The sequence below is a fragment of the Marmota marmota genome, unplaced genomic scaffold (assembly GCF_001458135.2).
Source record: "Marmota marmota marmota unplaced genomic scaffold, marMar, whole genome shotgun sequence".
Classification (NCBI taxonomy): Eukaryota; Metazoa; Chordata; class Mammalia; order Rodentia; family Sciuridae; genus Marmota; species Marmota marmota.
The window spans coordinates 115,284-128,404 of NW_025999897.1; the positions used below are offsets into that span (position 1 = coordinate 115,284).

The 13,121-nt window shown below is 36.5% G+C and overlaps 1 protein-coding gene and 1 non-coding gene across 8 annotated transcripts in view; one reads left to right on the forward strand and one right to left on the reverse strand.

Moving 5' to 3' along the window:
* Tlk2 (tousled like kinase 2) overlaps positions 1-13,121 on the forward strand; it is a 109,752-nt gene that overhangs the window by 18,123 nt on the left and 78,508 nt on the right. The window lies entirely within an intron of this gene.
* On the reverse strand, positions 1,985-2,057 carry Trnal-cag. Its single transcript has one exon. It is a non-coding gene; the product is annotated as a tRNA-Leu (tRNA).

Sequence of the window (13,121 nt, forward strand, 5' to 3'; positions counted from 1 at the left end):
GGGTGCCCAATAAATCCTCCAGGGGCATGCTCCTAACTTTTTCAACTAAGGCCCTACCTCCTCCCGGTAGTACCATCTGCTAGGGACCAAGTTTTCAACACATAAGATTTAGGGGACATTAAGGTCCAAATCATAACAAAAGAGTTTTTTTTTTTTTTTTTTTTTTTTAGCATAACAAGAAAGCTAAACACATAAATTATAGTCCTTGAAATATGTTGTGGTTTATATGGCTAGTATTTCTACTCTTTTCTCTTAGGATTAGTTGCTGAGCTATTGAGCTACATTCCCAACCCTTTTTATTATTTACTTTTCTAAGTTGCCCAGGCTGTTCTCAAGCTTACGATCCTCCTGCCTCAGCCTCCCAAGTAGCTAGGATTGTAGGTGTGTGCTCCTGTTCCTAGCTTATTGTTTCTTTCATTCTTGCATGCATTCATTTATATGTTGGTGCTGGGATAAGGTTTTGTGTATGGTAAGCATACATTCTAGGGCTGAGCTACATCCCCAGCTCCAGGGTCATTTTTCTTTAATAATCATTATGTAAACACATGTGTAAAATAGTGTTTTGTCACTTATTTAAAGAAATCTTAAGTGGGATAAAGGATTTGAAAGTTAGAAGGAGATAATGATAACTTAATTTCTTCCATAGATATTTAGGAAACTGTGGAGGGCAAGAATTGTATTTGATGCCTCCCTGTGTCCAGCACGATAGCAACATGGTTTCATGATTGTAATTGCTTCCATCCAGCAAGATCTGTTTGTTTGTATTGGATCTTTCTTCTGTTCACTCAAAATGATATACAGGGTTGTGTAACTATTGCACAATTTTAGAACATTTTTATCACCTCCAAAAGAAACTCTTATGTAGCTACTACCTCTCAAAAACCCCAATCCCTCTTAGCTCTAGGCAACCATGGATATGCTTTCTGTCTCTACATACTTGCTTGTTTTGGAGATTTTAAGTACATGGAATCATACAATATGTGATATTTTGGGATTGGCATCTTTTCTTTAGCATCATGTTTTTAAGGTTCATTTGTGTTATAGCATAGATCAGTACTTCATTTCTTCTTATTTCCAAATAATATTGTATACCAAACCACATTTTATTGCCATGTCGTATTCCAATTGTATACAAACCAAATTTGTAAATGAAACCTTTTCTTTCTAATGGGGTCTCCCCATATTTTTCAAGTTGGTCTGGAACTCTTGGGCTCAAGTGATGCTCCCACCTCACCCTCCTAAGTAACTGGAACTATAGGCATGTGCTATCATGCCCTGCTGCAGAACCACATTTTGTATATATGTTTATCAGTTGATGGGTATTTGGATTGTTATAATTTTGTTGGGTATTATGAATGATGCTTCTGTGAGAATTAATATACAAGTTTTTCTGGATACATATGTTTTCTTTAGAGCATGTTATACCTTTGAGTGAAATTGTTGGAGCCTAGGGAAAGTTTTTATTGAACCTTTTAAGGAATTTCCAGAGTTTTCCAAAGCATCTGCACTGTTTTGTAGCCCAATCAGTAATGTATTAGAGTTAAAAATTTCCTCACATTCTTGCCAATACTTGTTCTTTTTTAAAAAAAAATTATTTATTCTAATTTTTTATACATGACAGCAGAATGCATTTCAATTCATAGTACACATATGGAGCACGATTTTCATGTCTCTGGTTGTACACAAAGTAGAGTCACACCATTTGTGACTTCATACATGTACTTAGGGTAATCATTCCACCATCTTTCCTACCCCTATACCCCCTCCCTTCCCTTCTCTCCCTTTTGCCCTGTCTAAAGTTCCTCCATTCCTCCCATGCTCCACTTGTCCCCATTATGGATCACATCCACATATCAGAGAAAACATTTGCCTTTTTTGGGGGGGGATTGGCTTACTTCACTTAGCATGATGTTTTCCAACTCCATCCATTTACTTGAAAATCCCATAGTTTTATTCTATATTTTTAATATATCTTTATTTGTTTATGTGGTGCTGAGGATCGAACTCAGGGCCTCAAGCATCTGAGGCAAGTGCTCTACCACTGAGCTACAACCCCAGCCCTGGTTTTTTATTCTTTTTTAATGCTGAGTAATATTTCATTGTCTGTATATACCACAGTTTCTTTATCCAGCCATCTATTGACCAGTACTTGTTGTTGTGTCTTTTATTACACGCCCTGGATGAATTTATATATCTATTTATTTATTTATTTTCCCCTTTTTTTGGTCCTAGGGATTGAACCCAGGGGTGCTTAACCACTGAGCCACATCCCCAGCCCTTTTTTCATATTTTATTTAGAGACAGGGTCTTGCTAAGTTACTTAGGGCCTCGAGTTGCTGAAGCTGGCTTTGAACTCATGATCCTCCTGCTTCAGCCTCCTGAGCTGCTGGGATTATGGGCCTATGCCACCATGCTCTAGCTCATGCCCTGGATATTGAGTGAATTATGTAGCCTTCCTTCCATAGGCAGGTTTCTAGGACAATAGACAGCTAAAGTATGTTTTGTATTGAGCTTGTTTGTTTTCTGAAAATGGATGTTATTAAATTACATGGTTAAGATTTGTTATGACTGAAATATTTCTAAAAATCAGTAATATTAATGAAGGATTTTCTTAACCAGTATAATGTGATACCTTTGTTCATTTAGTACTGCACAGTTACTCTGTGTACATGTGTGTTCTCACTTGAAATTAGACCTAAGCCATTGAGTTTCATCTTTAGCTCTTTTTAAACTTTTTTTTTCTTTTTTTTTTGGGGACCAGGGATTAGACCCAGTGGCACTTAACAACTGAATCACATCCCCAGTCCTTTTTATATTTTGTTTTGACACAGGGTCTTGCTGGGTTGCTTAGGTCCTCACTAAGTTGCTGAGGCTGGCTTTGACCTTGCAACCCTCCTGCTTTAGCCTCCTGAGCTGCTGTGATTACAGGCATGTGCTACATTGCCTGGCTAAACATTTTTATTTTGAGGCAGGGTTAAGTTGAGGAGCCTGACCTCCAATTTGGGATCCTCCTTCCTCAGCCTCTTGAGTAACTGAGATTGCAGGTGGATGCCTTGCCTGGCTACAAAGTTACTTAATTAAAATTATCTCACTTTTGGTCAAAATTAAGTGGAACTATAGAATGGGCTTCATCATTATCTATACCACCAAAGCTCGTTTTCCTGAATTATTACTAGAGTTAAGCCAGTTGATTTAATTGGACATTTCTTCTGGCTTTCTAGATTAGTTTTGCGTATTATCAAGGTGTCAAAGTCAATACCATAGTGAAAGAACGTCCCAGTTATCTTGGTTTAAAGTTATAAAACTTGTATCGAAGCTAGGTGTGATGACTTGGGAGGCTGAGGCAGAAGGATCACAGGGTCACACTTGACAACTTAGTAAGATCCTATCTCAAAATAAAAATTAAAAAGGGCTTGGGCAAGGGGTATAGCTCAATTGGTAGAGTGCTTGCCTTGCATGTACAAGGTCCTGGGTTCAATCCCCAGCACCACACAAATAAATAAATAAATAGGGTTAGGGATTTGACTTTGTGGTAGAGCAACCCTGGATGCAGTCCCTAGTACACACAGTATCTCCCCACTCCCCAGCAAAAGAAAAAAAAAATGTATTGGGGCTGGGCAAGGTGGTAAATGCCTGTAATTCCAGTGATTTGGGAGGCTGAGGTAGGAGGATCACAAGTTCAGGCCAGTCTGGGCAAATTAGCCAGACCTTGTCTCAGAGTAAAAATAAAAAAGAGCTTGGGATATAGCTCCTGGTAAGTGCTCCTGGGTTCAGTCTTCAGTACAAGGGGGAAAAATCATTGAAATAGATTGCAGTAGTGCTACCAATTTTTAAATAAGTCAAATTTATTTTATTCTTTGATTTTTTTTTTTTTTTCCTTATGGGGGTTGTTGCTGAGGATGATTGTATAAATTAAAGAGGTAGAATGATCCTGGCCTAATTAGGAGCATTCTAGAAGTAATGTGAGTATTCTGCCAGTTGTTGAGTATGTCTACTCCAATCATGCATTCTGAAACTGGGGAAATCACAGGATGTGTTTAGGAACCCACCTGACCCACTGTGAGATGATCCTGAGTTGAAGCTCCATTGATTATGTGACCTCTATTACCTCTTATTCTTTTTCTTGTTTCTTTTTCATAAATTTTTTTTTTCTTCTTCTTCTTTCTGGTGCTAGGCCTCTAACCTAGGACCTCATGAACACTAAGTATGCACTCTACCACTAAACTACACTCCCAACCCCATAAGCTTCTGACTAGTGGCCATAGTAATGTTTTGGATCTTCTGTAATTAGTGCCAGTTCACAATCAGTATCTAATAATCTTTTCCCCCTAAACAGCCACCTATGATAAAAGACCATAGGTGCTTTGGGGGAATGCTGAGAGAAAGATCAGAAGACTACATTTTGTCATGAGGTTCTTCCTTTAAAGGATCTGACTTCCACATCATTCAGTGTGTTTTGAATCTGAAAATGAACTCAAAATTGGGAATTGATTAAGAGGCTAGATTTTTGTTCATTTGATCTAGACCTCTTGTGGTTGTACTTAGTAAGATTTAGTAGACTTCCTGTGTATTTAACTTCTAAGAACACTGGTCAACCAGCCCACACAATAAGTCTCTAAGAGTCAAGACTACACTGATTACTGCTTTGGCTCTACTATGGTATGAAAAGAGGTAGAGCTACTAATGACTAAGAAAAAAAATTATAGAGACCCTTGGCATATTTTTTAACCTGTTTTTAATAGAGCATTAGGTAGTTTGACTCTGTTGTCAGCTGTACTGCTTTACACCTCATCAAACCTAATTTTTGTCCTCTGTTCCCAGTCCCTTGAAGCTACCAGTTTAATCAAGGAGGAAATGGAGACTTTAGAAACTCAGCAAATATTGACATTTAAACTTATATAGGAGTGAAAAATTCACCTTTGGTTCCTTCTTCTACAAGTTTTTCTTAGTTTATATGGACTTGCTTCATGTGCTGAAGGGCTGGTATCAATGTTTGCATCTTTGTTTTTTTATTCTTTTTAAATTTAAATTTTTATTTTTAGTTATATAGGTGGACACAATATCTTTATTTTATTTTTATGTGGTGCTAAGGATCGAACCCACATGGTAGGCAAGTGCTCTACCTCTGAGCCACAACTCCAGCCCCTGTTTGCATCTTAATCTCATTTGTTGTGGGTTTATAGTTTATCCATAAAGTTCTCTATTTTGTTCTCAAAAACACATTTTAAGCATGTTAGAAATATGTTTCACTTGATTTTTGGAAACTACTTTTCAAGGAACTTAATATTTGTCCATTTTTTAGTCTGTCCGTTTGGTTTTTTACTTTTAAAAAAATCATTAGTAGTAAGAGGTTAAATTGTATAAATGAATCATAGAAAATGGGACTTTCATGGAGAAGTCTTAATTTATCATATTAAGTTAGAAATTTACTAGCAATTGTTTTGTGCTGAGATTGCAGGTGACAGTTTCCCTTCCCAATGAGTCAGATCGTTTATCCAGCTATTCTATATCAAATGTAGCTGTTATATAAAAAATGTTCTATATATCTAGTACATATATATGTGTGTGTGTGTGCGTGTGCGTGTGTGTATTTAGCTATTGCATATCAAATGTGGAGAATATTTTACTTAGCATATAAGATAAAGAGTTGTATAATTAAACTTACGTAATGTTAACAGAGAACATACAAGAATATGAATTTGCCATACAATTTAAGGTTTTAGATCAGGCGCAGTACTTCATGCTTATAACCCCTGCAGCTTGGGAGGCTGAGGCAGGAGGATCGCAGGTTCAAAGCCAGCTTTAGCAACTTAGAGAGGGCCTTAGCATGTTACTGACACCCTGTCTTAAAATAAAAAAAATAAAAAGAGCTGAGGATGTGGTTCAGTTGTTAAGTACTCCTGGGTTCAATTCCTGATACACACCAAGAGAAAAAGTTTTTGGAAAAATAAAAAGAGGAAGTAAAAATAAAGATACAATAAGAAATAAATACATTGCAAAACAGAAGAATAGGAGATCAGTTCAGAGTTGGAAAATTAGAAAAATGAAAGGAAATTAGGAAAAATGAAGAAGAGTAAATGAGAACAAAAGGATGTGAGGATCAACAAAGAGAAAATATTAGAATTTGATGCTATTAGTTATATGTTCCGTGAAAGTCTCAATGAGGTAAATAATTTGTTCAAAGATAATAGGAATAATAAGACATTAAAAATTAGGGCTGGGGTTGTGGCTCAGCGGTAGAGCGCTTGCCTAGATGTGTGAGGTCCTGGGTTCGATCCTCAGCACCACATAAAAATAAATAAACAAAATAAATGTATTGTGTACAACTAAAAAATAAACATTAAAAAAAATCAGAACAGGCTCCTATAGCCAAGGAAAAATTGAGGAAATTATAAACTATTATAAAAGTAAAAATAAATTATAAAACTGTTTCCACTATTCCCCCTAGTTACTGTTCGACCCTCCTAATCTTTTAAGAAATAAATAGTTCTCTCACCAAAGGATGACATTGAAGTAAACAACTCTGATTGCAAAATCTGATGAACACACACAGACAATACAACAGTCTCATTTATCAATGTATAGATGTTTAAATTAAAATAAAGATTTTAGCCATGTATAGTGACCCACAGCTGTCATTTTGAAAAGGCAAGAGGGTCACCAAGTTCAAGGCCAGCTTTAGCAACAAGTGAGACCCTCCATGATTTAGTGAGACTATCTTTAAAAAAAAAAAAAAAAAAACAAAGACTGGGGATGTCACTCAGTTGTAAATCTAGCAAATGACCACAGGAAATGATTTCTTGACTATATTTCAAGTAGTTCATACTAGGAGTGCCAGATAAGTTTGGTGTTTAAGAATTCATTAGCAAATCTAGAGTTGGTGCTATGGTTTGAATGTGTCCCCTCCAAATTCAGGTGTTGCTAGTATGATAATATTGAGAGGTGAGGCCTTGAAGAGGTGATTGTATCAAGAGTACTCCTCCCCTTATAAATGGAATTAGGTGTCTTTGTAACAGGGCTTGATGGAGGGACTTTGACCTTGTTATGCTATTTTGCTATTTGTTAGTCCTTTTTTGCCCTCCACCCTCAATCATGTGAGGATAGAGTTCCTTCCCTCCAGAGAAAAGCAGTTCAAGACATCATCTTGCAATCAAAGCCTGAATGTCTATCACACCTCCAGCCAGCCACCACTCTCCAGCCGACCTTGCACTCTCCATTCTTAGGTATTCTATTGTAGCAGCCCATAGAGACTAAGTCAGTATAGCTGAATGGTTAGGAGTACATATTTTGAACCAGATCTCCCTGGTTCAGATCCTAGTTTTTTTGCTTTGTGAAGGCTGTGTGAGCTTGGGTGAATTAATTTCTTTTATAGTTCCCTCACCTGAGTAATAATAGCAGCTTCTTCATAAGATTGGGCACTAGTCTGCTAGGGCTGTCCTAACAGATACCACAGACTGGGTGACTTGAATAACAGAAATTTGTTTTTTCACAATTCTGGAGGCTACAAGTCCAAGATAAAGGTGCCAGCAGGTTTGGTTTCCTCTAAGGCCTCTTTCCCTGGTTTGTTGGTGGCTGTCTTCTTGTATCCTTATGTGATCTTTTTTTTTTTAATTTGTGGTGCTGGGAATTGAACCCAGGGCTTTGTGCGTGTGAGACAATCACTCTACCAACTGAGCTATATCCCCAGCCCTCCTTATGTGATCTTTGTAAGCATTTGTGTGATATAACTTTGTTGTCTCTGTGTGTGTGTGTGTGTGTGTGTGTCTTTCTCTCTCTCTCTCCCTCCCTCCCTCTATTGCTGCTGCGCCCCCGTCTTGATAATTCAGTTCTTATGAGGACACCAGTCCTGTTGGATTAGGGCCCAACCTAATGACCCATTTTACTGTAATTACCTCCCTCCCCACCCCACTACAAGGGATTAAACCCAGGGTCTTGTGCATGCTAGTTAAGCACTCTGCCCCTAAGTTACATCCCCAACCCTTTTTATTTTATTTTGACACAAGCTCTCACTTAGTTGCTCAGGTTGGCCTCTAACTTGCAATCCTCCTGCCTCAGCCTCCCAAATTGCTGGGATTATAGGTATTCGCCGTCCCCCCACCATACCTGGTGACTTTTATTTTCGATTTATATAATTACATAATTATTGCATTGCTTTTCTGACTTTGTCAGAAGTCAGTTGAACAAGCTGGGCATGGTTGCCCATGTCTATAATCCCAGCTACTTGGAGGGGCAGGCTGAGGCAGGAGGATCACAGTTTTGAGGCAAGCCTGGGCACCCTAGCAAGATCCTGTCTCAGAATAAGAAACAAAAGAGCCCCAAGTTGCCTTAGAACCTCACTCAGTTGTTGAGCCTGGCCTCAAATTTGCAGATCCTTTTGCCTCAGTCTTCAGAGTCACTGAGATTCCAGGCGTGTGCCACTGAAATTATTGCCAGATCCAATGTTATGTAACCTTTTCCTTATAAACAATAACTTCTAAAAATGTATTTGAATAAACTCAATACCCATCTCTACTTTCTAATCTTAAAAGCAACAATATGCCCATTTTATTTATTCATTCATCCATCAGTGCCTATTTGAGTTGCATTTACTTTTTTGGTTATTGTGAATACTGCTGCTGGGAGAATATTTCTTCAAGACCCTGCTTTTAGTTGTTTTAGGTTTGTACTTAGAAGTGGCATTGGGGTACCATATGGTAATTTTATTTTTGTGAAATTGCCATACTGTTTTCTATAGTGGCTGCACCATTTTCCATTTCCACTAAATTGCACCTGGGTTCCATCTTCAGTATTTGTTATTTTCTGCTTTGGGGGTCTTTTTTTTTTTGGTAGTAGCCCTCCAAATGGATGTAAGATAGTCTCATTGTAGCTTTGAGTTACATTTCCCTAGTAATTAGTTATGTTGGCCATCTTTTCATGTGCTTATTGGCTATTTGTGTATCTTCTTTGGAGAAAGCCTGTTCAGTTCCTTTGCCCATTTGCAATTGGGCATGATTAACTGGATAACATTTTATTATGCATTTGAAATATTAGCTTTTGACAAGATAAATGATTGGAAATATTTTCTCCCACTCTGTGGATTCCTTTTTTACTCTATTGTTTGTGTCCTTTGGACAAAAAACACCTCTATATTTTAGTTATCTATACTTTTGGTTTTCTATCCAAGAAATTATTGCCAGATCCAATGTTATGTAACCATTTCCTTATATTTTCTTCTAAGAACTTTGTCGTTTTACCTCTTATATTCATGTCTTTTTTGATCTGTGTTGATTTTTACATATGATACAAGGTAAAGGTCCAACTTTTTAATTTTTTTTTAGTTGTAGATGGACAAGATACCTTTATTTTATTTATTTTTATGTGGTGCTGAGGATCGAATCTAGTGCCTCACACATGCTAGGGAAGCATTCTACCCCTGAGCTACAACCCCAGCCCCAAGGTCCAACTTCTTTTAATTGCGTATGGGTATCCAATTTCCCCAGCACCATTTGGGAAGAGACTCTTCTTCCCCATTGGCACCTTGTTGAAAAATCATTTGATCATTTATGTGAAGGTTTATTTCTGTGTCTTTTCCATTGGTTTGTGTGTCTATCTTTATGCCAGCATTACAATTTTGATAACTCCAACTATGTTGCCTAGGCTGGTTTTTTTTGAATTCCTCTTAAGGCTCAAATTATCTTCCTGACACAGCCTCCAGTAGCTGGGTCTATAGTTGTACGGCACCATGCCCATCTTTGTAATAAGAAGTATTATACCTTGAACTTAGGGGTTTTTTTAAAAGTGTTTTGTCTATTTAGCATCTTCATATAGTTGTCTTTTTTGGTTTTGTTTTTGACAGTGGGGACCAAATCCAGGGATGCTTTACCACTGAACTACATCCCCAAGCCTTTTAATTTTTTATTTTGACAGGGTCTCACTAAGTTGCTCAGGGATTTGCTAACTATCTGAATCTGGCCTTGAATTTATGATCCTCCTGACTCAGCCTTTCCATTTACTGGGATTATAGGCATGAGCTACCATGCCCGGTTTCATATAGTTATTTTTTTATTTTTTTGTACCAGGGATTGAACTCAGGGGTACTTGACCACTGAGCCACATCCTCAGCTCTATTTGTATTTTATTTAGAGACAGGGTCTCAGAGTTGCTGAGGCTGGCTTTGAACTCGCTATTCTCCTGCCTCAGCCTTCCCAGCGGCTGGGATTATAGGCGTGCGCCACTGGCCCAGCCTTACAGTTTTTTTTTTTTTTTTTCTCTCTATAAATATTTATTTTTTAGTTTTTGGACACAATACTTTCATTATTTATTTATTTATTTATTTATTTATTGGTGCTGAGGATTGAACCCACGGCTTCGCATGTGCTAGGCAAACGCTCTGCTGCTAAGCCAAAACCCCAGCCTGCCTCACATATTTTTTAATGGGAAAACACTAGAGGAGTTACCATGGAAATGAATAATAGTATAACTAATTAGATCAGTTTTTAAAGATGAATAATAAAACATTGTTCTCGAAGACAATTACTATTGTATTTATTGTACAGTATGTACAGTAAAATGTGAAACAAGACAAATTGTGGAAAGGAAGGTAGAAACATTATAAACATTATTAACAAATTTTATATTTTAGATGTAGACAATAAATCTAAAGGAAGAAACAAATGATTAGAAAAAAGAACAATTAGTAAAACAATTGGCTAAATAATAAATCTAAAAATTATATAATTTCTGCATACTAGCAGCACCATAAAAATAGAAAAAATTGAGTGCTAGTTATATTGTTTTTAATATCTGAAGATGTCACAATGATAAATGATAGTTAAACCTTGACAGCCTGCAGGCTTTTGTGCCTTGGGGTTTCATTCACACTTGGGAATGGTAATTAAGGCCATAGTTCTGAATTGGAACTGTAGAAGTGGGAAAAGACAAGCCTGCCTGGGACTTGGATTAGTCAACAGCTCATCATTCTAAGGGCTAGACAGAATTGAGCCATTTGTTTTGTATTGGGTCTATATAGCCATCTGCAAGAAATTGAACTAATCTTGGATGGAAAATCTAGGCAAAAAAAACACTAATGTATAAATTTGTTTGGAAAATGCTGAATGTTATAGGGAACTGACATAGACCACCATGAAACTATCCCTTAAGGCCTATTCTTTAACTTCTGAAATGAGGAGGACTCTCCCAAAGCTGAATGTGAAAACTCACAAAGCACATTAATAAAGGAGATGTAGCAAAAGAAGAATTTACGATTCAAGACCTGATAATAGGCCAGTCTAAAAAAGAACTTGATTTATTTTCTTGCCTTTGGTACATTCTTAATATTGATGTAAATAATAATGTTTAACATATAGTCCATACTACTTTTTGCTATATTTGCTTTGCTCCCAGTAATTCTTTGTAATTATTGTTTGATTTTACTTGTTTTCCCCCTCAATGCTAAGGATCCAACCCAGGAACTCATTCATGCTAGGCAAACCCACTTCCACTGAGCTACATCCCCATACTCCTATTTTGTTTTGGTTTTAGACCAAATTAAGGTCCTTATATTGAATTTAATGTGAATTCTTAGCTGCCTTTAATTTTAGTTCAATCTCCCTTTTAATGAGAGACAGTTTTGAAACTTTAGAACCGGAATATATCTTATTTGTTCTTGCTAATTAAATTTAATCTAATGATTAAATAATAATATAGGAATCTATCTCATAAGAAGATGGGAAAAGGAGGATTAAATAATTAGCTTTTTTCACTTTTGGGTAGACACGCATACCCAGTGATTCTACTCGTACCTCTTAACATTGCATTTCAAATACTACAGTGTGCACTGCTGTATACAGTTGTTTTTTTTTTATTAGTAGTAATTGCTGTTAAAAAGTAGAATCTTCAGTCTTTTTATCTGTTTTCTTCACTCTGCCATTTCTTTTTGAAAATAAGGGATATTTGATTTTAAAGTGGATAGTTAAAATACAGTTTTATTATTGTCCAAGGGGGAAAATGCTTCACAAGGGCTATGTTAAAGATAATTAATGAACCAAGTGTTTAAAAAACTTGGACATAGAAATATTCAATTTAAATTACTGTAGAATTCTTATGTAAATAAAGCTTGTTTTCTTCACTCAGTTGTATTATTGAGCGCTATAGGAATTATAGGAGTAAATCTTGTTGATTCTTGCCACTGGGAATGCATGGTATGATTTTACTTCTCCAGATTCACTTTATTATTTTTCTTTGCAGTTTCACAAGTATCTCACTGTGCAGTTCCCTGGTATAGTGTACTAATTATAGTTTAAAAATAGTGCTTTAAAGACACAGTGAAAGAAATACTTAATATACTCTAAGAGGAATGCAGTTATTTCTAGTCCTAAACCTAGTGACTTTATTTTTTTAACAGCTTTATTGAGATATAATTCAAATTACATACTACAATTCAACCTTTTAAAATATACAATTCAGTGGTTTTTAATATATTTACAGATAAGTACAACCATAAAACACAGTTTTATATCATATCATTTTCATCACCTTCAAAAGAAATTTCATAACTTTTAGTTATACTTCTATCTTCCTTCACTGTTGTGCTCAGCCCTAAGCAACCACTAATTTATTTTTTTGTGTGTCCTAGGTTTCCCTATTCTGGATTTTATTAGGAATGAAGTCATGTGATATGTGGTTTATATTTGTTGTTGTTGCCTTTTACTTTACATTGTTCTTTGAATCAGAAAAGCTTTAATTTTAAAAGATCCAACTTGCCTCAGCAATGGCGAGGTAAATTAAAAATAGGCCTGGGGATGTGGCTCAGTGGTCGAGTGCCCCTGAGTTCAATCCGCCTCCCCACTCCACTCCACAAAATAAGATCTAGTTTCCTGGGAGCCGCCGTTATGCATGCCTACAATCCCAGCAATGAAAGGCTGAGTCAGGAGAATCTCAAGTTCAATGCCAGTCTCAGCAATTTAGTGAGGTCCTAAGTAATTTAGTGAGACCCTGTCTCACAATAAAATAAAGGCTGGTGATGTGACTCAGTGGTAGGTAGGTAAATAGAAAGAAGATCCAATACTTTATTTATTTATTTTTTTTGCTTTAGCAAATATTTTCAAGGTTCCTCCATATGGTAGCATATATCACTACCGAAT